The sequence below is a fragment of the Panthera tigris genome, chromosome B1 (genome assembly GCF_018350195.1).
Source record: "Panthera tigris isolate Pti1 chromosome B1, P.tigris_Pti1_mat1.1, whole genome shotgun sequence".
In the NCBI taxonomy this organism is placed as follows: domain Eukaryota; kingdom Metazoa; phylum Chordata; class Mammalia; order Carnivora; family Felidae; genus Panthera; species Panthera tigris.
This window is the reverse complement of record NC_056663.1, coordinates 171,869,517-171,892,947: the sequence shown is the minus strand read 5'-3', so window position 1 is coordinate 171,892,947 and position 23,431 is coordinate 171,869,517. Positions and strand designations below refer to the sequence as shown.

Below are 23,431 nucleotides of genomic sequence, written 5' to 3'. Positions count from 1 at the left end.
AGTACAAAAGTAGGAAGCCTGTGTTGTATTTCCTCTCCTATATCTTTCTGAGAAAAATGGACCAAGTGTGGCCTATTGGGGCTGTGAGTCTGAATGACTAGGTGAGCCTGAGAAAAACTCATCGTGGTCATTGTGAAGCCATGCCCACCACTGGCCAGACTTTCAGATCCTCAACCCAGTTTGGCCAGGGCAACATGAGATAAAAGGAACAGAGAGGAAGGTGGGTGACAGGTTGGAAAGCCAATCTACCTGTGGCTTGATGGCTAAATCTCTGTGGCACATGACAGGATAAGTCCTTTTGTGAGGGTGAAGATTGGAATAAGACCAAGTTTGTGTCACAAGGAAGAACCACCTACTCCCTCCACCTCCATGACTTGCACCTCACCAAAACCAGTTGTGGCTGGGCTGGCACAGGTGATACCACTGTTTATGGAGCCATTTGAAAAGATATGATTAATATAGTCCAAACTGGGCATTCATGACTGGTGAAGGGGTGGAAGCAGGCACACCAGCCCACAGATCCCATGCTTGTGACTGAGACAAAGGGGTGGGGATATAATTGTGCAAAAGGGCAAGCAAGAAGCTAGTCTCAGAAACTAAGAAATACACTCATGAGTCTATACCATTCCAGTTCTGATCTGCGTGGAAAATAATTTATGAGCTCCTGCAGGGAACACAAGCTAGCAGGACAGATGGGGCTCCACAGCTGCCTAACTCCAACTGCAGTATCCTAAAAGCAGCAATGGCAGCTGGGATGGCCCCTGGGCAGCATCCTGCACATACACTGGAGCGCCCACAACCACACCTGCCTGGGAACCACCTACAGGTAGACGTTAGAAGTATTCTTACAAACCGGGAAAAGGTAGACAAGATAACATATACTCTACTCTTTGTGGACACAGGAATTTTTTTTTTTAGTCATAGGATCTCATTCATTGACACAATTCCCATAAAAATGGATATGTGTTTTTTCCAACTCATATCAGACTGAAAGCAACAAATTGAGAGAGACATGATAATCTGAATACATCAAGTTCCTACAGCTGACACACTGAAAAAACAGGAAAAGCTAGAGAGATATTAAAAAGTACAATGAAGAAGTCAGAAAGCATGTAAATTTGGAGCTGCTGTATATAAGAGATAACAGCTTTTCCAGAGCCCAGAAAGTTTCACTGTACTATGACAAATTACAGACAATGATATTCATGACACTGATGCTAAGTGAATGAGGAAAGATTACTGTCTGACAGGTGGAGGCTGGTGCATGAACCCACAGACCCCATACTTGGAACTGGTACAAATGGTTGGAATGTGAGGTTCACTCTACCCCATTCAGGAGGTGATCTGCACAAGTAAACATCTAGAAGCTCCCAGGAGACAAGAGCAGACAACAACATTTCTTAAGTAGGACCTCGTGTAGCAGGAATAATTGAAAGCAGATTTTTGACTACTTGTTGCTCAGTTTTATTAACAAAAGAACCCACTGTTCATCATCTAAGGGTATATTGGAAATAGTAAAATAGTTGAGATAAGTAGTGTTTCAATTAACCAGTCTTTGAAAAAAGTAAAACTCTTCTGGGTTGGAGAATTTCATTACAAAATGGCATATGGTTAAAAGTCCCTCACTTCTTCTCTTGTAGAACCTCTCCCAATTGCCAGCAAAACAGCCATGAAAACACAGAAACTTTTAAAACTCACCTTGCCACCAAAAACAAAGAAGGGTAGAAAATTAATGGAGGGATCCAAAAGCATCTACACTCATGAGAGGTATCAGGAATATATTAAGGAAAACATGGTATACTCTACCTTTGTCTCAGGAAAATAGACTTCCTGACAAAGGGTGGGAAAGAATTTTATTCCTCTTTCTGTTCACATATCTCTGTTTGCAGATGTATGATCTTTCATGTAGAGAGTCTGAAAGACTTCATAAAAAAAAAAAACTCCAAGAACTATTAAATTCAGTAAAGCTGCAGGATACAAAACCAACTTACAAACGGTTGCATATCTATTCATGAACAAACTATTTGAAAAAGAAAGAAATAAAACAATCCCATTTACAAATGCATCAAAAAGAATAAAATACCTAGGAATAATTTTAACCAAGGAGGTGAAAGACCCGTATACTGAAAATTATAAGACTTTGATGAAAGAAGTTGAAGAAGACACAAATAAATAAAAAGATACCCATATTCATGGATCAGAATTGGTAAATTCTTCAAATTGTTAAATTGTTAAAATGTCCACATTACCCAAAGTCATCTACAGACTCAGTGCAATCTCTTAAATTTCCAATGGCATTTTTAACAAAATCAGAAAAAAGAATTCTAAAATTCATATGAAATTACAAAAGACTCCAACCATCCAGAGCAGCCCTAAGACAGAATAAAGCTAGAGGCATTACACTTCCTGATTTCAAACTATACTACAAAGCTGTACTAATCAAAACAGTATGGTATTGTATGTTATTAGCATAAAAACAGACAAATAGTATGGAACAGAATCAAGAGTCTAGAAATAAACCCATGCATACACAGTCAACTAATATTTGGCAAGAGAGTTAAAAATACTTGATAAGGAAAGTATAGTCTCTTCAGTGAATAGTGTTGGGAAAACTGCATATATGCACATATTAAAGAAGTGGACTCCTATCTTACCCCCCTTACAAAAAAAAGTACTCCAAATGGATTAAAAACTTAACTATAAGACCTGAAATCATAAAACTGCTAAAAGAAAACATGGAGGGAAATCTTCCTTACATTGGTCTTGGCAATAATTTTTTGGATCTGACACCATCTGCCTATGTTTTATAGGAAACAAAAACAAAAATAAACAAATATATGAAAAGGGATTAATATCCAAAATATATAAGTCACTCATACAGCTCAATAGCTAATAATAATAATAATAGTAATAGTAATAATAAAAATTTTTAAATAATTTTATTAAAAAATGGACAGAAGACCTGAATAGAAATTTTTTTTTTAATTTTTTTTTCAACGTTTTTTATTTATTTTTGGGACAGAGAGAGACAGAGCATGAACGGGGGAGGGGCAGAGAGAGAGGGAGACACAGAATCGGAAACAGGCTCCAGGCTCCGAGCCATCAGCCCAGAACCTGACGCGGGGCTCGAACTCACAGACCGCGAGATCGTGACCTGGCTGAAGTCGGACGCTTAACCGACTGCACCACCCAGGCGCCCCTAGAAATTTTTCTAAAGAAGACATACAAATAGCCAACTGGTATATCAGAAGATGCTCATTGTCACTATCAGCAGGAAAATGAAAATCAAAACCACAATGAACTATCACCTCACACTTGTTTGAATGGACATTATCAAAAAGACAAAAGGTAACCTGTATTGACAAAGATGTTGAGAAAGGGGAACCCTTGTGCACCGTGGTGGGAATGTAAATTGGTATAGCTATTGTGGAAAACAGTAAGGAGTTTCCATTTTAATGTTTAATTTTTTCCTCAAAACATTAAAAATAGAATTGCCATCTGATCCAGCAATCCCATTTCTGGGCATATATCTGAAAGCAATGAAATCACTGTCTTGAAAACCATGCATCCCCATACTCATTGCAGCATCGTTCACAATAGCCAAGGCACGCAAACAACATAGGCATCCACTGACAGATAAATAGGTAAAGAAAATGTGAGATATTTAGAGAAAGATAGAAATAGATATAATGGAATATTATTTAGTCATTAAAAGAAAGATATTCTGCCATTTTTGACAACATGGGTGGACCTTAAGGGCATTAGGCCAAGGGAAATAAAGTCAGACAGAGAAAATAAACACTGTATGATCTCACTCATATGTAGAATCTAAAAGCCTAACAGATAGTAGAAAGGGAAGGGGTTGCCAAGGTCTGGGGGACAGGGGAAATGAGGAGATGTTGGTCAAAGGTTAAAAACTTCCAGATATAAGGATGAATGAGTTCTGGGGATCTAATGTGCAGCCTGGTGATTATAGTTAACAGCAGTGTATTATATACTTGAGAGTTGCTAATAGAGTAGATTCTTACAACCAAAAATAAGAGATCATTATGTGAGGTGATGGATGTGTTAACTAACGTTACTGTGGTGACCATTTTGCAGTGGTCATATATACACAATTATGTTGCAGATCTTAAATTTATAGTGTTGTATGTTAATTATCTCAATAAAACTGGGGGGGAAAGAAGTAGGGAGGGACTTGAGGGTACATATTACATTCTGAGATGTGCAAGCCATACGATACTTGTAAAGGGGTTAAAGATAAGAACACTAGGGAGCCGTATCATCGGAAATTACAGTTTGTATATATAATACTCCATTAGGTCAAAGTATCAGAGAATTGGGCAATGAGAATAAAAGAGGCTACTACTTCAGGCTGGTAAAAATAAATAGCCCACCATGAAAATATAACAGATAAGAACACTTACACAGTGAATAACTGCATCAAAATTTACAAAGTAAAAATGCTAAAAACACAAGGAGATATTGATAGTGAAAACATTTAGTGCATTTCTTTGGGTTACAATTAGATCAAACAGCATAAGACAATCATAGGAGGATTTGGATGAAATAATTAATAAAGGATTTAATAGAGACTTAGACTCTATAAAAAAAGGTATATTATATATCTAAGTCCCCAGGTTTCACGGAGCATTTTACTAATATTGATTCTTAAGTCAAATTTTTTAATAAATACCCCAAAGCAGAAATTGTCAAAGTCATATTTTTGGGTAAAAAATAAAATTTTTTAAAAAGTTTATTTATTTATTTTTGAGAGAGAAGCAGTGAGAGTGAGTGGGGGAGGGGCAGAGAGAGAGGGAGAGAGAGAATCTCAAGTATGCTCCACACACTGTCAGCACAAAGCCCAATGTGGGGCTGGAACTCACAAACGATCAGATCATGACCTGAGCCAAAACCAAAAGTCAGACACTTAACTGACTGAGCCACCCAGGCACCCCACAATAAACTTTTTAAACCATTTTTTTAAATGTCCTAAACATTTTCTGCATCAAAAATATTGCGTTTTCAATTGCAAACATTAGAAAGTATGAGAGTCAACAGGGTGATATGCACATACTTTAATCTTCTCCTCTTGCTCTAAATCCCCAGAATGATTGTGGAAAAAATACGCACACACAGGAAGAAAAGAAAGAAAAGTCTTTAGGGAAACTGAAACCAAGAAAAGTCTCTGAGATCCACAAGCAGATTGGACTATGATAGAGTACTAACTTCCAAAGGATGTCCAACTCTTCATCCCAGAACTTGTGAATATTCTATTACATGGAAAAAGGGAATTTGAGTTGAAAATGGAATTAAATTCATTAATCTGCTGACCTTAAAATAAGAGGGTTATCCTGGATTATTCAAGTGGAAACAATGTAATCACAAGGGTCCTTAAAAACTAAAGAGGGAGGCAGAAGAAGAGGTCAGAGTGATGTGATGTAAGAAGGACTTGAGCTGCCATGAGGAAGGGGCCATGACCCAAGAAATGCAGGTAGCATTCAGAAGCTCAAAAAGGCAAGTAAATGCATTTTCCTCTAGAGCCTCCGGAAGAAATGTAATCTTGTCAACACCTTTATATACGCCCAAAAAGACTTATGTTGGAGTACTAACTTACAGAGCTGTAAGATAATAAATGTGTTTTTTAAGCCACTAAGTTTGCAGTAATTTGCTATAGCAGCAATATAAAATTAATACAGACTACTTTGGTCCACCCTCCTGATAAATAGGCTGTGAAAACAGATCAAGAAGCAGTTTGATATGGAGCCTCAACCACATTTGGGGTTGCACAATCAAAAAGCATGGCACTTACAAAACAAACACCATAATAGAAAGTAACCAGACTCAAGATACAAGAGAAGTTAACACCCAAGGAAACTATCAATGTTATCCTCAGATACTGAGGACTGATTGATAATGATATCCTAAGAGAGAGAGAAGAATTCTAAAAAAGAATGGAGTAGGAATCATAGAAATTAAAAACTTAATCATTGAAATAGAAAACTCATTAAATGAGTTGAATTGTAGAGTAGCAATGCTGATGTGAGAATTAGTGAGAAGACCAAAAAGAGGAATTTCCCCAAAACATAGTACAAGAAGCATAAGAGACGGAATATATGAAAGAAATACTAAAAGACATGCAAGACAGATCCACCATCTGAATTACCAGAGGATAGACTATCCTCTGAAAAATAAGCTGATAACTTTATCACCCCATCCCCCAAAAAGCCATAACAGGGATGCTAGAATGAATATTTTGCAAAGAAAGTAGGAAAGTTTATTGCTAAATTCCAATCAGTATTGATGACAAAAATTTTAATAATGATCTGGAACTAAAATTGCCAATAATTACAAGGGAATTAGTAGACAGTGGGGGAGAGGGAAAGAGTGAACTACAAGTATGTTGTGATCCTTGCCTGATTGACGAGAATCTATAGATAGAGACAAGTTAATTCAAAGTGTTAATTCAAGAAAAATACAAGTTTAAGTATGTATATTATAAAATTAAGAGTAATTATTAGAAAATACAACAAAAGAGGGGCGCCTGGGTGGCTCAGTTGGTTAAGCGTCTGACTTTGGCTCAGGTCATGATCTCGCAGGACGTGAGTTCAAGCCCCACGTCGGGCTCTGTGCTGACCGCTCAGAGCCTGGAGCCTGTTTCGGATTCTGTGTCTCCCTCTCTCTCTGACCCTCCCCCGCTCATGCTCTGTCTCAAAAATAAATAAACGTTAAAAAAAATTTTTAATTAAAAAAAAAAGAAAATACAACAAAAGAGACAAACTCCAATCATTTGAGGGTGGGGAGAAGCTTAGAATGAAGAAACCCTAATCCATCTAGCACTGTACTGAAGGAATAGCACATAATGATTAATTAATATGTTTCTAATATTTTAAGAATGGCTTATTATTAGCAAATCTATGACAATAACACATCAATAGATAAAAGGAAAAGAACAGATGAGCATCTCCATGGATGTTAAAAATTTACTTGTTAAATTTAGCATTCATCTTTGACCAAATATACAACTTTAATTAAAGTAGATATTGAAAAGATACGTTGAGGGGCACCTGGGTGGCTCAGTGGGTTAAGCATCTGACTTCAGCTCCGATCATGATCTTGGGGTTTGTGAGTTCAAACTCTGCCTCAGGCTGTGCTGACAGCTCAGAACCTGGAGCCTGCTTTCGATTCTGTATCTCCCTCTCTCTCTGTCCCTCCCCTGCTCACGCTAGGTCTCTGTCTCTAAAAAATAAACATTTAAAAATTTTTAAAAGAAAAAAATGGGGGCACCTGGGTGCCTCAGTCAGTTGAGCATCCAGCTTTGGCTCATGTCATGATCTTGGGGTTTGTGAATTTGAGCCCACATAGGGCTCTGTGCTGACAGCTAAGAGCCTGGAACCTGCTTGGGATTCTGTGTCTCCCTTGCTCTCTGCCCCACCCCCACTCACACTCTGTCTCTGTCTCTCTCTCTCTCTCTCTCTCTGTCTCTCTCTCTCTTTCAAAAATAACATTAAAAAAAGAAAGAAGAGATACTTTGAAAACCTGATGAAAAATATATTAAGTATCTAACTTAAAGGCATTTCTGTTACATTCAATGTCAAAGATGCCCACTGTTATTTAACACTGCTCTAGAAGTTCTAGCCATTGCAATTAAGGTGAAAGGGAAATGAGAGACAGAAATACAGGAATGCAGAAAATAAAAATATCACTCTTTTTAGATTATATGATTGTTAGTGTGTAAAATCCAAGAGAAGTAATGGAAAAACTGTTAGAACCAGTAAAAGAGTATGATAAAGCAGTCAGTACAAAATAAATTATTTTTTGAAAAAGAAATCTGTCTAAAAATAGTGGGTTGTCAAATAAATCATTACTATCTCCATTTAACTAAATATGACTACATGGCCTTTAAAAATAATGAAAATCTAATTCCATGGGAAATTGCTACTATCTTTATGTAAGTGACATAAAGTTTATTTTTTAAACAGGTAGCAATAAATACGTGTAGATATATGTGGAAAAATTAAGATACATATCAAGATATTAATAGTAATCATCTCTACATGGTAGGATTATAAGGGAATTTTATTTTCCTTTTAGCTGTTACCTGTATTTTTTTAATTTTCAACAATCAAAATTAAGAAGAACACATTATTTGCTCAGAACATTTACCAAAAAATTCAAAATCAATAGTTAATAATATGAATTATGCCCAATCTCACAAAAAACAAAAATGCACTCTATGTTTATTGCAGCATTATTTATAAAAGCCAAGATATGAAAGCAACTCACGTGTCCAACCATAGATGAATGGATAAAGAAGATGTGGTATATTTATACAATGGAATTGTGACTCAACCATAATTATTACTTGACATTTGCAACAACATGAATGGATCTATAATGCTAAGTGAAGTAAGTCAGACAGAGAAAGACACATATCATATGATTTCACTTATATGTGGACTCTAAAAAACAAAACAAATGAATAAACAAACAAAAAGTAGAAAACAGACCCATAAATACAGAGAACAAACTGGTGGCTGCCGGAGGGGAGAGGGTGGGGAGATGGGCAAATGGGTGAAGTGGAGTGGGAGGTATTGTCTTCCAGTTACGGAATGAATAAGTCAAGGTGATAACAGGTACAGCTTAGGAAATATAGTCAATGTTACTATAATAGGGTTTTATGGTGACAGATGGTAACAGATGGTAACTACACTTATAGTGAGTATAGCATAACATTTAGACTTGTTGAATCACTATGTTGTATGCCTAAAACTAATGTAACATTGTATATCAACTATACTTCAATTTTTAAAAATGCACATTAAAACAAAATAGGACATAACATCTAGATGAATCATGATCAGTTTAGACAGACCCAGCAAAGAAGGCACTTGAGTAACAAGGGGAGAAAGGATTTTAAGATGAACCCAGTATTAGATTCTATTAAAAAATAATAAATGTTAATTTTTTATAATGTTCTTTGGTCATGTAGGAAAATGTCCTTCTTTTAGAGATATAAAATGAAGCACTTACAGATGGAATGTTAGGATGTCTATAATTTAAGATTTTTAACCGTAAAAAGATAAAGTGAATCAAATGGGATTTTTTATTTCTTAAAGATTAAAAAAAGAGGTATTATTGTTACCTGCCAAATTTGAAATATTCAAAAGTATAACAGCCAGCGTTGGCAAGTGGGACTAAAATAAGAACTCTTGTTTACTACTGGCAGAAATGAAAAATTAGTACAACCTTTCTGAAGGACAATTTGGTCACATATATAAGTTCCTTAAAAACATGCCTACCCTTAATTTAGCAATCCCACTTTTCAGAATTTTCTTCTAAAGGAATTATCAGAAATACACCTAAAAACATTGCTATGAAAATGCTCTTGGCGTGATGAGAAATTGAAAAAAATGATAATGTCTACTGTAGAAAATAGTTTCATCAATTATTAAACCTATAACATGGGATAGCATGCAGCCTCAAATATTGCATTTTTGAAGCAATATGTTATATAAATATAATTTCTATTTCTATTTATTTTAAATATAAATTATAAATAATATAATGTTAAGTGAATAAGAGAATACAAAATTGTACATGTAGGAGGATCTAATTTTGTAAAATGTGATAAAATCTGACAAAATACACAAAGCCTAGGGGAAAAGAATGGGGAGAAATATATCAGATGTTAACAGTCATTATCTCTGCATCTCTGAATCATAGATACATTTAATTTTCTTTCTTATACTTTTGTGTATATTTGCAAAATTTTTAATTTTGAACTGTTTTTAACTCAAAAGATTTACCTCAAAATATAGCTAATGTAAAAATATTTTATATTTAAAGAAGCATGCTTTATTATTTGGGATATCGACATATACAGAGAACGTCTTCCACACGATGCTAGATAGTTGACGCTGTAGATGGGAACCCACCCAGAGGTCCCTCCACGGTGTCTGTTCAGGGGACTGAAACTTAGCCACCTGGTCGGAAAGCTGACCAGCTGCCCTGTGAGCATCCTGCCCCCCAAACACAAATATTCCTCCAAGGGCATTTATATCCTCAAGTGATTCCTCGTGTATACACTTAACAAGCCAGTCAGGAGCTTTTCTATTTAAGAAAAATAAAGGAGAGGGGAAAAAAGGGAGCAGAAGTTCACAGAGTTCATCATTTGTTTTAAAAGGAAGTAAAGAGAGATAAAAGGTAAACGTTTTTTTTTTCTTTCATGCATCAAATAAAAAGAGGGAGAAAAAAGACAGATGGAAGAAGCCCTGTTTCAAGGGGGAAGAAACTGTGGTGGATAGGATCCATGAAAATTCAGTCTATGAAAAAGACAAGATGAAAAAATATTAAGTGAGGTTAAGTGTGAGTCCGTAGTCAAGTTAGCAAATACGCAAGAAAGACACTGCTTTATTTGTCAACGTTTAGATAAGAGACCTGGAAGAAATCAGGGCTAGACCCGTCCCTGCCACTTCCTCCATTTAATAAATGTTTATTCAGAGGGCACTACGTGCCAGCACTGTGCCAGGCGGCAGGAGCCAGGGATAGAACCGTGAACAGACTGCTTTCAAAATACTTCTACATTAGTGACAGAGACCAAGGAACACATACAGTGCCGTGTGCGGGGAAGATCAAATGCCCGTGCCTACTATAAAAATACGTAAGTTGTGGAGCGGCAGAAACTGCTGCGCATGTCGCTGAAAGAGAGCAACTGGAGAGAGGTGATGAGAAATGTAGACGAAAACAGAACCAACATCCTGTTTTTCCCTGAACTATGGCTGCAGTGCTAGTGATTTTTATACCTTTTCAAGACAGTCATAAAAAGACCCCCTACTTTTTATCCGCCTTGTGAATTCCAAGGACGTTCACAACATGTTTAAAAAGACACCTAAAATCATCTTGCAAATATTTCAAAGAAACATTTTTTAGTAACTGTTTCCTATGTAATTGTTGATATTTTCCTGCATATATGAAGTAATTATTCCACAATTTGAAAAAGCCATAAAAGCCTTTTTACTTACCAACGTGTTTCCTTCTCAGAAGAAGAGAAAGTAACTTCTAAGTGATCAGGAAGATAAAAGTGCTTGACAAACTGCGTGTCCTTCGTGGAAGTAGAGCAGGACCATAGAAACCGTTTTCTGCCATCTGTTGGACCTTCCTGGAATTACTCCTAGACAGGAATTTCCCTTTCAACAGTCACGTGACAAGCATGTGGGCCAGCAGATTTTCCTGGGCTACAGACTAAAACAGTAATCCAATTTTTAAATTCGTATGAGCACACGACTTAGGACAATTTCAGTGTGAAGAAAAAAATGCTTTTTCTAAGGTAATGTTTATCTGCAAAGTGTGCAGCCAGAACGTTAAATTGTCACCCAGAGGAGAAAGTTATTGAATACTGCCTGTTTTCCATGATCAGGATATTTAACATTTCCAAAAATCATTGCAACCCACCATTATCAAGCAATTTTGGAGCATTATTTTAGCTGGATGAGATACTCTAAAGCAGAATTAGCTTAGGTCCAAGATTTGTTTTTTAAAAAATCAACTTTCAAGGAAAGTTTAGTGGTTGATACATAATATAGCCACATCTAGGGGAAGTTGTGAACCTGTTTCTCCACATTCTGACCACATTGGGTATTATTATCTTTTTAAGTTTATTTACTTTGAGAGAAAGAGAGAGAGAATGGGGGAGGGGCAGAGAGAGAGAGAGAGAGAGAGCTAGAATCCCAAGCAGACTCCACCCTGTCAGCAAGGAGGCTGACATGGGACTCAAACTCATGAACTGTGAGATCATGACCTGAGCTGAAGTCAAGAGTCTGATGCTTAACAGACTGAGCCACCCAGGCACCCCCAACATTTTGTATTATTAAATGCATGAATTCTTAATTCTAGAATAATAAATAACACAGATGCTGCAGGACTAAAAATCAATTTTCTAAAGGCCATTTAGAATAATTTTAGAACAATCAACAAAGGTTAATACAAAAAGAAGGTGTCTGGTTAACCAGATACTTTAGGCAGCCAGGATATCCAATTCCCCAGACTTTCCACTTAATCAAGACTAATATGTAAAGAAATGAACATATGAGTTAAATAACCATTCTATAATCACTGTCTGGCATTACCTCATCTATACAAAAAACAAGTTAAGACCCTACAGTCTGACCCATAACGAAGTGAGACATTTGGATAAGAATCACTTCTGCTTTCAGGAGGAAGCGAAGGCCAGCTTCTTACTATTCATTCTTAGTCATCAAACATAACAGGAAGTCTTCTTAGGTGGGGAGGGTCAGCAAGGAGCCAATGGGTCTCTGATGGACCAACCAAAGGAAACAGCGAGGGAGTAGTGGGTATCTGTGACACTGGGAAACCAGCTTTGTGCAACAGGCAGAGGAGAAAAGGGCCAGCTGGGGTTTTAAGGGAGTTTTAAGCAACACTGGACTAAAGCCTTGAAGAAAACACACACGCGTATTTACACACACAACATGTGCGCACACACAGACACATCACTGCAGATTTGGTCACATTGCATAATGACTTAACAAACCCTCACTAGGACATTTCATAATGCTGCTATTCGGAGCTGTTATAATTCTGAGAAACATCTTTAAGGACATGACAAAACCCACAGAAGTCAGGTAACATGGAAGACAGGACGGCAGAGGAACAGATCATACTGGGCGGAACTCACAATGCCAAATACTAGCTGTGTGGTCTTGGGCAAATTACTTAATCTCACAAAGACTCCATTTATTTATCTAAAATGGGAGTACTTATGATTTTTAGGGAAGATAATGAATATAAAGTGGGTGGGACAGGGAACACAAGAGAAGTTACAATACTAAGGAGCTTTGGAATTCTATATAAGCCTTACGTTTTTCCTTGTTGAGATGAAAAGACTTCAGAATATACTAATAAGTGAAGAAAAGCAAGGTGCAGAAGTGTATGGAGAGCGTGCTATCATTTTCATAAAATCTGGTCTATTTACTTAGGTTATCTCCTTGCCAGGCATTGTTCTGAGTGCTTTACAAATATTACCTCACTTAACCCTCATAAAGATGCTGTTAAGTACTATCATTAGCCTCACTTAAACTGGGGGAGGAGCAATCAGGTAACTGTCCAATCAATGTTGTGCGTGCTGGTCACCGGTGGGGCTGGGGTTTGAATCCACATGCAGTCTAGCACCAGCATCTGTGTGCTTCAGCACTACCCCAGCCTGCCTTCCACCTATCCTTAAGAGACACACAGAGGAGGGAAGGAGAGAGAGAGGAGCAGGCTAGAAAATGGGCAGAGATTGGAGTTTTGCATCAGAAACCGGTAGCCCTGTCAACACCTTGATTTTGGACTTCTGGCCTCCAGAACTGTGAGAGAATGAATGTCTGTTTTAAGCCACCCAATTTTATGGGAAATTGTTATGATAGCCACAGGAAACTGATACAAGAATCTACATACCTATGCTGATATATGCATAAAAATATTTTTTTTTTCTGAGAGGATAATTAAGAAAGTGTTACCTTTGAGCAGAAGAACCAACAGAGAGAGAGCTTTATATTCACCATTTTATGCTCTTTTGTCCCTTTTGAATTTTTTATTACTATTTGCATGCATTCGTTTTATTTTTTAAAAACAAAAGTGTCATAGTGGGATAGGTAAAATAACAGTCTAAAAATGGCAAATATACTATCCCAATAGAGAAGCAAAACATTATTTTGATGATTTTTACTTTTTAAAACACTGGCCTTCCTTTCCCTGGAAAAATCAATCAACAATTACTTTTGTTTACCAACAGCTTTACATTTTTTTTTTAATGCTTATTTTTGAGAGAGAGAGAGCACGCACATGCGCGCGGATGCACGCACACATGAGCTGGGGAGGGGCACACAGAGAGGGGGACAGATGATCCAAAGTGGGCTCTGTGCTGACAGCAGATAGCCCGATGCAGGGCTTGAACTCACGAACCATGAGATCATGACCTGAGCTAAGTCAGACGCTTAACCGACTGAGCCACCCAGGCACCCCATCAACAGCTTTAAAAACAGATTATATTAAAATTATATCATAAAATATACAAACCATTAAAAATAAAATTGATAACTTAAAATTTGTATTAAAATCCAAATATGCTGGGGCACCCGGGTGGCTCAGTCGGTTAAGCGTCAACTTCAGCTCAGGTCACGATCTAGCGGTCCGTGAGTTCGAGCTCCGTGTCGGGCTCTGGGCTGATGGCTCAGAGCCTGGAGCCTGCTTCCGATTCTGTGTCGCCCCCTCTCTCTGCCCCTCCCCTGTTCATGCTCTGTCTCTCTCTCAAAAATAAATAAACTTAAAAAAAAATCCAAATATGCTGAATTAAAAAAAAAAAAAAGACAAGTCACAGTCTAGAAAAATTATTTGCAACACATGTAACCACAAAAGTATTAATATCCAAAATATATTAGGAATTCTTACAAGCCAATAGGAAAATGAGTAATAAGCCCAATGGTGGGAAATTAGCAAAGATATAAACAGATGGATAACAGAAAAGTAAAAAGAAATAGATTCAACATATAGTAAGGAATGAATCCTTACTAGAATATGGGAAAATACAAAACAAGACAACCAGGAGACACCATTGTACACACCTGGGATGGACAAAAATTAAAACATCTAATACCAAATGCTGGTCAGATCATGAGGAAACAGGAACTCTCATACATGTTCAGAGATTCTGACTTAAGTGGTCCAGGATGGCACCAGGCATCAGTATTATTTTAAAAGCTCTCCAGGTGATCCAGTTCAGAAGGATCAGGGCACTTAGATGTAAATGTCATTCTAAACACATCGCCCTCTAGTGGCCCGTTTTCCTCAGCTGCACCCTTCACACCTCACGGCCTGGAAATGATGTAGGTGTCCTTGACTCTCACTGCTACCTCCAGATCAGTCTTTGAAACCTACCCCTCCTGGTTGCAATCACCCAGAGTCCCATCACTCCTTCATTCACTGAGTATTTCAGCAATGCTCACCGTCCAAGTACAATACCACCCCTGCCATAATTCTAGTAATTCCAATAACTATGTAGAGATACTTTCATTCCACACCCCCCGCTTCTTAGTTCTTTGATATTCTCTCTGCTAATGATCTTATACTGCAACCCACCTCAGCCATCCATCCCCTCATTATACCCGAAATATTATTATTGCCAATGGCTGCACCCTCTCCATAATCTCACTTGCCAGCATCCCACTCTCCAGCTACGACCTCTAATTCTCTCCCTCTGCTGCCAACAAGTCCTCAGCCCCACTGCATTGGACTGAAAGCTCATGATCCATCCTTTTAATCATCCCTCTACGTTTACGCTCAGCTACCTTATTCCACTCTCCTCTACCCAGGTTAAATCCAACTCACCACTGGACTACACAGAGCCTGAGCAGCTCAATGAAGCTGGAGAAAATACCCACGCTGACTGTTTTACTCGAAATTCATGGCTGGATCCCAACCTCAAGAGGGAGCAGCAATCCTACTACCTTATCTACCCACCCCCCTTTCCTAAGCCTGTTCACTCTCCCCTTATACCTCCTTTCCTCTCTTATGCTGCCAACACCCCCTTCCTTCCTCTCTCTCAGCTGATGATGCTTCATTTTTCATGCAGAAAAGCAAAGCAACCAGAAGAGCATTTCCACATCCTCCCCCAAGACTCTACTAGCCTACTTGTATGTGTCTACCTGTTGTACGTGTCTTCCTTTGTTCACCTGAATGAACTCAGTCAAGAGCTTCCTCCCCATTGAGCATTGACTTCCATCCCTGCTTGCCCACTCAAGGAAATCACTCTCTCACTCTTGCAATGATCTTTTCTCTACTACATCATCATTTTTTTTTTGCTCTAATATATGGTTCTAATTAGCATATAATGCTACAACTTCTCTCATATTTGAACCCTCAGTCTCTTCATCTTTGCTCCCCTTTACACCAGAACTCCTTGAAAGAGTTGTTGTACTCACTGTCTCTAAAGTCTCCTTCCATTCTCTCAAACCTACTCCAATCAGGTTTCTTCCTCTATCACTCCAGAGAAATCATTCTTGTTAAGGTCACCAATGACGTCCACATTGCCAAATCCAATTTTCAATTGGACTGACCAATTCTCAGTTTTCATCAGATCTATTGGCAGTATTTAACACAGTTAAAAGATCTTGAAAAGTTTTCTTACTTAGCTTCTGGGACCCCATACTCCCCTCCTCCATTGCCATTCGCATACACCTCCCTCCCAACTTCTTGCTAAATCACTGCATTCCTTCCCAGTCTCCTTCTGGGTTCTCCTTATCTCTCCGACTTGGCACAACTAAGACTCAGTCCTGGGCCTCTTCTCTTCTGCAACTCTGTGCATTCTCATCCTGGTTCATAGCTTCAAAACTATTGATTTACTGATGACTCCCCAGTTACTATCTCCAGCCCAGACTTCTCCCCTGAACTCCAGACTCTTACACCCAACTGCCTGCTAAACATTTGCTAAACTTTTCTTGTTGCAATTCAAGTGTTTGAATCTTCACTACCTCAAACCTCAAACCTGTCCCTTTTGCATCCTTCCTGATCTCAATAAGTGATACTTCTGTTCTTGCAGTCATTCAGGTCAAAACCCTTGGACTAATGTTTGACTTCTTTCTTTTCCTCCATGTCTGCATCCAATCCTTGAGCAAATTTGGCTGGGCTTTTCTTTGAAACGTCTCCATAAGCAAAACACCCCTCGTGCCCTCCACCGTTCCAAAGTGGCCAAAACCATAGTCATCTCTCACACAGATAACTGTAATGACTTCCTAACTGGTCTGTCTGCTTCTGTCCTTCCTGCTACCCACCAACCTTCACCCTATCCCAACCCAATTACAATCAGACACTAGAATCACGGCACACTCCTACTCAAAATCTGTAAGGGTTCTCATTTCACTCAAAGTATAAGCCAAAATCCCTATTATGGTTTGCAAGGCACTACCTTATCTGCCTCATCTTTTAGACTTCACTATCTCGATGGCCTCATTCCTGCCACTCTGCCCCATCCTCCCTCTGCTCCAGCCACACTGGCCACATTACCATTCTCTGAGTGCACCAAGCATGCCCCCACACTGCTCTTGCAGTCCTCTCTGCCTGAAACTGTCCCCACATATCACCATTGTTCACTCCTTTACTTCCTTAAAATCTACACTGAAATGTCACTTTATTGTCAAGACCTTCCCTGACCACGGTTACTCCCACCCATGATATTCTAGACCTATGGACACTATACATTGCTTTATGCCACCATCTGATATGTTATCTAGTTAGAGTCTATCTCCTTTTCAACAGAATGCAAGTTCTAGAGCAGCTAGAGCAGATCTAGGCACATACTCAAAAAAAAGTTGGGTTTAATGAATGGTTGTGATGTAGGCAGGCTGGGGCCATGGATCCAGAGGGGGTCCCGCAGGACCAGCCAAGAGGGTCCTTGGCTACACACTGGATAGAAATAGCCAGGATGGAGTGAGAGCAGAGTTTGTTGATGATACAGAGACAGTGCACATATAGATAGAGCATCTGGAAGACGCAGAAAGGAAAAGGAAGGAGAGTCTCTTCTTTGTTCCCGGCCTGAAGTTTTTATTGAGGACTGTGGTCTGGTGTATGTGTCCTCTCAGGCATCCAAGAACTGGTTACAAGAAAGACAAGTGTCCAGGTATCCTCCATAACTCACTTATTCCTTGGAGCCAAAGGGTCTTGGCATTGAGATGTCTAGCACCAATGGTCTGGAATAGGCACATGATGGGTTTATCCGATCATTCTCTCCCAGTCCTTTCTTAGATGTTATCTATTGTGTTGGAAGACTAAAGAAATCATTAACTCCTTGTCCCTTACAAGGAGGGCATGCATTATTTGTACTATGAGGAACACGTATGAGTGCAGGTACTAGCAAGAATAGAAGCAAGAAAAAAAGCAAGAAGGAGATTTTTATGGAGTCCTTCAGCTTCCCTCAGTTGAACCAACTTGGAGGACAATTTCAAGTATCTAAAAAAAGGTGACCTGGCTATTCCATTTCTAGCCTGCAGTATAAGACAATATACACAAAGGAGGCCATTGCAGCACTATGTGTAATAGTGAAACATGAAATACACTAAATGTCCATCAATTGGGGAATTGATAAGTTGTGGATAATCGTACAATGGAATCCTATAAGGACTTTAAAATGAATGTACTAGATCTACAATTTATGAACATAAATGATTCTCAAAAATATAATGGCACATAGGATGTTATTTATACAATTTTAAAACATTGAGGGGTGCCTGGGTGGCTCAGTTGGTTGAGCATCTGACTTCAGCTCAGGTCATGATCTCGTGGTCGGTGAGTTCCAGCCCCACATGGGGCTCTGTGCTGACAGCTCAGAGCCTGGAGCCTGCTTCGGATTCTGTGTCTCCCTCTCTCTGCCCTTCCCCTGTTCGTGCTTTGTCTCTCTCTCAAAAATAAAATAAAAACATTTAAAATTTTTGAAAAATATAGTATTTGTGGATAAAGAGATGTGCAGTATAGAAATATGGGTGGGGAGGATACACAACAGCTGCAGGATAGTGGTGACCTCCAGGGAAGGTGAAGAATGGAAGGGAGTAGATTTCAAACATATCTGTAACATTTTTTTTTTCTTTTAAAAGAATGCTCTAGGGGTACCTGGGTGGCTCAGGCCGTTAAGGGTCCAACTCTTGGTTTTGGCTCAGGTCATGATCTCACAGTTGGTGAGTTTGAGTCCTGCATTAGGGTCTGTGCTGATATCGTAGAACCTGCTTGGGATTCTCCCTCTCCCTATCACTGCCTCTCTCTCTAAAGAAATAAATAAATACACTTAAAAAAATAAATAAATAAAAGAAGGTTCTAAAATAAATATGACAAAAAAGAAAAGTTATTCAATCTTCATATTGTCATAATATTATCTACTTTTTTCTTATACAAACATTTGTCATATTATTCTCTGCTTTCCTATATGTCTTAAAGAATATTTTATTCTTTAATACTCCCAAATATTTTTAATGAATAAAAAAATTTTAAGTTGCAAAAAATAACAACTTTTGAAATAAATCCTGGTGGGCTTAGAAGCAGCAGCATTTCAGTAAAAGGGCATAATTTGCAGTCAGCAACAAAACCTGTTGCTGGAGTTGCTTGCCCCGTATTCTGTTATCGGAAAGGTGTGGTTTGGGTCAAAGGCGAAAAGGAAACCAGCCGTGAAGAGGGAATGTTTGATCCGGCGGCTACGGTTCAGCGCAGCAGGGAGGGCAGGTGTGGCAAAGGTGCTTGCTGTCCTTAGGCGCAGAAGTCACAAGCATGGTGTTTGCGTCCATGGTTCACCGAAACACGCCTGTCACACCTTTCAAACAAAATCTGCTAACACTCACAATTGCAGAACTCAGAACGAATCACCGTTTTTAAAACTGCATTGTCCCTAACTTATATAAAATATATGTACACGTATATATATTTACAAGAGAAGGTTTATACCATACATGACACTTTTGTAAACTTCCCCTGCCCTACACTTAATATTCGGCTATGGCCTGCCTTCTTTGCTGCCAACAAATCGGATGTAGAGTTATAATATTTAATGGCTACAACATATCTGATTGTTTGAAGATGCTATGGTTTACTTCACCAATCCTTTATTGTGGGACAGATTATGACCGGGTTTTCTCGGGCACAAACAACCGCAATAAACATCCTTGCACATATATACTGGCACATTGGCTTAAGACAAATTCGCAGATGTGGAACTCCTGGGCCAAAGCTACTGCTTTTGAATTCTGATCCCCATTTCCAAACTGGCCTTCTAGAAAGTGTTTTTTGTTTAGTTGGCCGATTTTAAATCAAATGACACTCCCACAAACAAGGTAAGGGAAAGCTGTTTAACGCACAATCGAGGCATCAAAAACTCTGGCCGAACTTGAGCGATCCCTTCCCGGGGAAACTGCCCGCAGGGTTTTCCGGCACTTTTAAAGGTAGGAAATGGATGCGGAGAACCCCAAGACCCGCCCAGGGTGGGGGTGGGCGTCCGTCCGGCTATTCCTGCGGGCACAGGGCTGGAAAAGCCTAGTTATCCCGCGAGGATCCGGGCCCGGAGGAAGAAGGTGCCTGGGCGCCTCGGCTGCGCTCGGGCGCTGGGGCGGGGCGCCCGCGGGGGCGGGGCTCCGCTTGGGCCGACCGCGGGGCGGGGCAGCTCGGCCGGCCGCCCCCTTGTCCCCCCTCCGGGCCCGCCCTCCGGCCGCGTCCCCGCCGGCCCTGCCGACGTGGCGGGGCGGGACCCGCCCGGCGCTCCCGCGCGCACTCGGCCGCCGGAGCGGTAAGAGCCCCGGGCACCCTCTCCCCTTCCCCTTCCCCGGGAGGGCGGGGGAGTGCGAGGACAGCCGCATCTGGGTGGTGGGCAGACCCTGCCGTCTCTCCTTGTCCTGGTCCCCAAATTCTGCCCTCCGCTTTAGTGGGAAGCCATCGACAGGGACTTGGCACCGCGCGCGGGACCCGGGAGGACCGGACTTGGGGGTTGAAGGTCTGGGGAGGCGCGGGAGGCGCGGCCGAGGGCCCTGTGTGGGTGCGGGCGTGTGAGTGTGTGTGTGTGAGTGTGTGTCGCTCCGGGTCCACGCTCATGCACACACCCACACGCCCGCACTCGGGGTCTGCCCCCTCGGCCGGCCTGAACCTCCGCGGAGACTGCCTTGTGTTCTCAAAGTATCCGGTCGCGGCACCAAGCAAGTCTGAAAAAGTTTCTCCAGTGCCCCAGGTCCGAGTCAGAGGAGGCTGCAGGATCCCTGCCGCCAGGGGCACAGAGGGAGCAGCTCCCCATAAGGCAAAGTCCTCCATCCTGGGGTTCGCCTGTCCTTGGCCCCGGAAAACCGAGCTCTGGCCTTGACCTCCCAGCCAACTTCAGCATCTCTCTTCCTTCAGCTTCACACGCTCTTCCACCCCAGCCAACACCCTAAACTAGTGCTACCTGGATTCACATCCCCCAGGCGGAGCCTACCCCCTGCCCCCCGCCCCTCCCCAGCCCCCCACGCACTCACTCACTGATCTTCCACCATGGATTCTGGTGAGTATTTCCAGCCATCTCAGATCTGGCACCTGAACTTCACCGTCCTTTCCTAGAGTAGGAAGACATCTCTGTCTGGGCTAAAAGCAGTATCTGTGCCCCATTCATCCCATCAATTCCCATCCTGAGAATTAGAGTTACAAGCAGGTGGCTTCTAAAATCAGTCTCTCTTGAACTCCAATTTGAGATAACTAAGGAGACAGCCTGTCTGTTCAGAGGCCTCTTTCTGTCCTCTTTTCCTCCTAGTGCCCCTTTCTGACCTCACCCATATTCATTCCCAGTTCTCTCTGTCCTTTCCTCCCTCAGAACCTGAGCTCAGGAAAGAATCTGCTAACTGCTTACTTACATTGTAAGCTTTGAGCGAAGGAATGAAACTTCCAGGGTGGTATTTGAAGCACAAGCCAGTGCAGAAGGAATTTGAGGGTGAATGGGGGCCTTCTAGAAAATCAGAGATTCAGTTCATATAGGTAGCCCTTTATTTAGAAGTCCAGCATATATCAAATATTCTTCCTTAATCAATATCAAACAATATATTTCAATTCCGTAAACATCTGAGGGTTAGAAACCAAGCTAAGTGCTTGCTGGTCACAGTCCTGGAGGAGAAAATGACACAGAAACAAATACTCCTTATAAATGCCATAGAAGTTAGTGCAAAGTATCACTGTCTCTCTCACACACACACATACAGCATGGAAGAGGGAGCAATTAGTTTTTTGGAAAGAGTGGGGCAAATTAAGGAAAATTTCAGAGTAAGAAATACACTAGACATGGAGAGACAAATAGGAGTTTGCAAAGCAGTTGAAGGTAGGGCAGCCCAGGCAGAGGAACCAGATAGGCAAAGGCAAGGATGTGGGAATGTTTACAGGCTTGTTGGTAATGATGGGAAGTCTGGTGAGGCGAGTGTAGGGTGTATTAAGAGTTACAAGAGGTGGAGAGATGGGAGCTGAATTATGAAGGCTCACAGATGTCATGCAAAGGTGTTTCAACCTAATGGTTTTTAAACGAGAGCAAGTAGGTCCCATCTGTGTTTCAGAAAAATACGTAGGAGACAGGTGGAGGCTAGACCAGAGGAAAAAGAGGCTGGGGCTCGGGCCCACCACTTGTTAAGCTCCATAGGTGGAGAACTCTTATAAGCTGATTAACCTCTCATGCAGAGGTTTTTTGTTCCTGCTCCTTCACTGACCAGCCCCTTTAAAAAATTTTTTTTAACTTTTTTTTTTTAATTTTTTGAGAGAGAAAGACAGAGTGTGAGCAGGGGAAGGGCAGAGAGAGAGAGGGAGACACAGAATCCAAAGCAAGCTCCAGGCTCTGAACTGTCAGCACAGAGCCCAATGCGGGGCTCGAAATCACGAACTGTGAGATCATGACCTGAGCCAAAGTCAGATGCTTAAGTGACTGAGCCACCCAGGCACCCCAGCCCCTTTATAAAATTGGGGGCAGTGATTTTACAGTCTATCCTGTTACCAAACTCATATCTTGCCAAATGAGACCATTTAAAAAAATCTATCCCCTGCACTACTATTTCATAAAATGAAAGACATTTTAATACCAAGGAAAGCACGCAGGCTAAACTTGCAAGATGAAGGCAGTCCTTTAATTTAATAAATTTAGATTGACAAAAAAACTTGCTATCTTGTCCTCATTTTTCTCTATCATCAGGAACTGGTCCCAGTCCTGCCGTTTTTGGTGTTCGGGAACCAAGTATCCAGGTCATTTTGTCCAGTTTGTCTAAGAGCAGGAAGTGAGGAAGCCCACCGAGAGTGCGTTGTGTACCCACAAAGAGAGGGTGGGGCCAGGGCATGCTCTTTCCACCTCAGAATACTGTCTCTCTCTCCCCCCACTATTCCTCCATGCTGCCTCCTAGCCCAGCCACACATTCATCCTGATTATCTAGAATTCCTTCCTGATACTGGGCATTTGCACATACTCTGATCCTATCATGCCTGAGTAACCATAGCAAAACCATTTTCAAGGTTCTCCCTTGCACAAGGTCAGTCTAATTCGGGCACATCGTTCCCTTATTGGATGTGCCGTTTTTTGTCATCATTTACCCATTTCATGTTAGCTGAAGTTGTTTCCTGGACCTTCATTGACCAGGAATAAAATGAAAACAGATTATTCATTTTCTGAAGGATAGTAGTCATGGCTTCCCTCTTTAAACTTATTTTTGGAGCCTATGATGTTGCTGCTCCAATACCTAGCATAGTTCTGGGAGCATTTTAGGTGATGAATGAATTTACTCATGAAAAACTAACTTATTCCCAGCCTACAAAGGCTCCTTTATATGCCACTCTTCCTCTCCTTGAAGTGTTCTAAAGAAGCCTCCTTGTTTCTCTGGGTTCAGTTTTGCTAGCATCAAAGCCACAAGACATGGCT

At 40.5% G+C, this 23,431-nt stretch overlaps 3 protein-coding genes across 7 annotated transcripts in view; 1 reads left to right on the top strand and 2 right to left on the bottom strand.

The window, feature by feature from the left end:
- Nucleotides 1–11,102, bottom strand: part of TLR1 (toll like receptor 1) — a 47,433-nt gene extending 36,331 nt beyond the window's left edge. Inside the window, exon 1 of the mRNA XM_007098862.3 lies at nucleotides 11,025–11,102. The gene's annotated coding sequence lies outside the window, so the exon portion shown is untranslated. The remainder of the gene's footprint in view (nucleotides 1–11,024) is intronic.
- The window catches only part of TLR6 (toll like receptor 6), a 43,488-nt gene extending 32,377 nt beyond the window's left edge, over nucleotides 1–11,111 (bottom strand). The window contains exon 1 of the mRNA XM_007098861.3: nucleotides 11,025–11,111. The gene's annotated coding sequence lies outside the window, so the exon portion shown is untranslated. The remainder of the gene's footprint in view (nucleotides 1–11,024) is intronic.
- FAM114A1 (family with sequence similarity 114 member A1) overlaps nucleotides 1–23,431 on the top strand; it is a 107,780-nt gene that overhangs the window by 19,654 nt on the left and 64,695 nt on the right. The window contains exon 1 of one of the 5 annotated variants that reach the window (XM_007098863.3): nucleotides 20,282–20,314. The exons of the other annotated variants lie outside the window; for them this stretch is intronic. The gene's annotated coding sequence lies outside the window, so the exon portion shown is untranslated. Of the gene's footprint in view, nucleotides 1–20,281; nucleotides 20,315–23,431 lie in introns of those variants that run through there. 5 annotated transcript variants of the gene reach the window in all.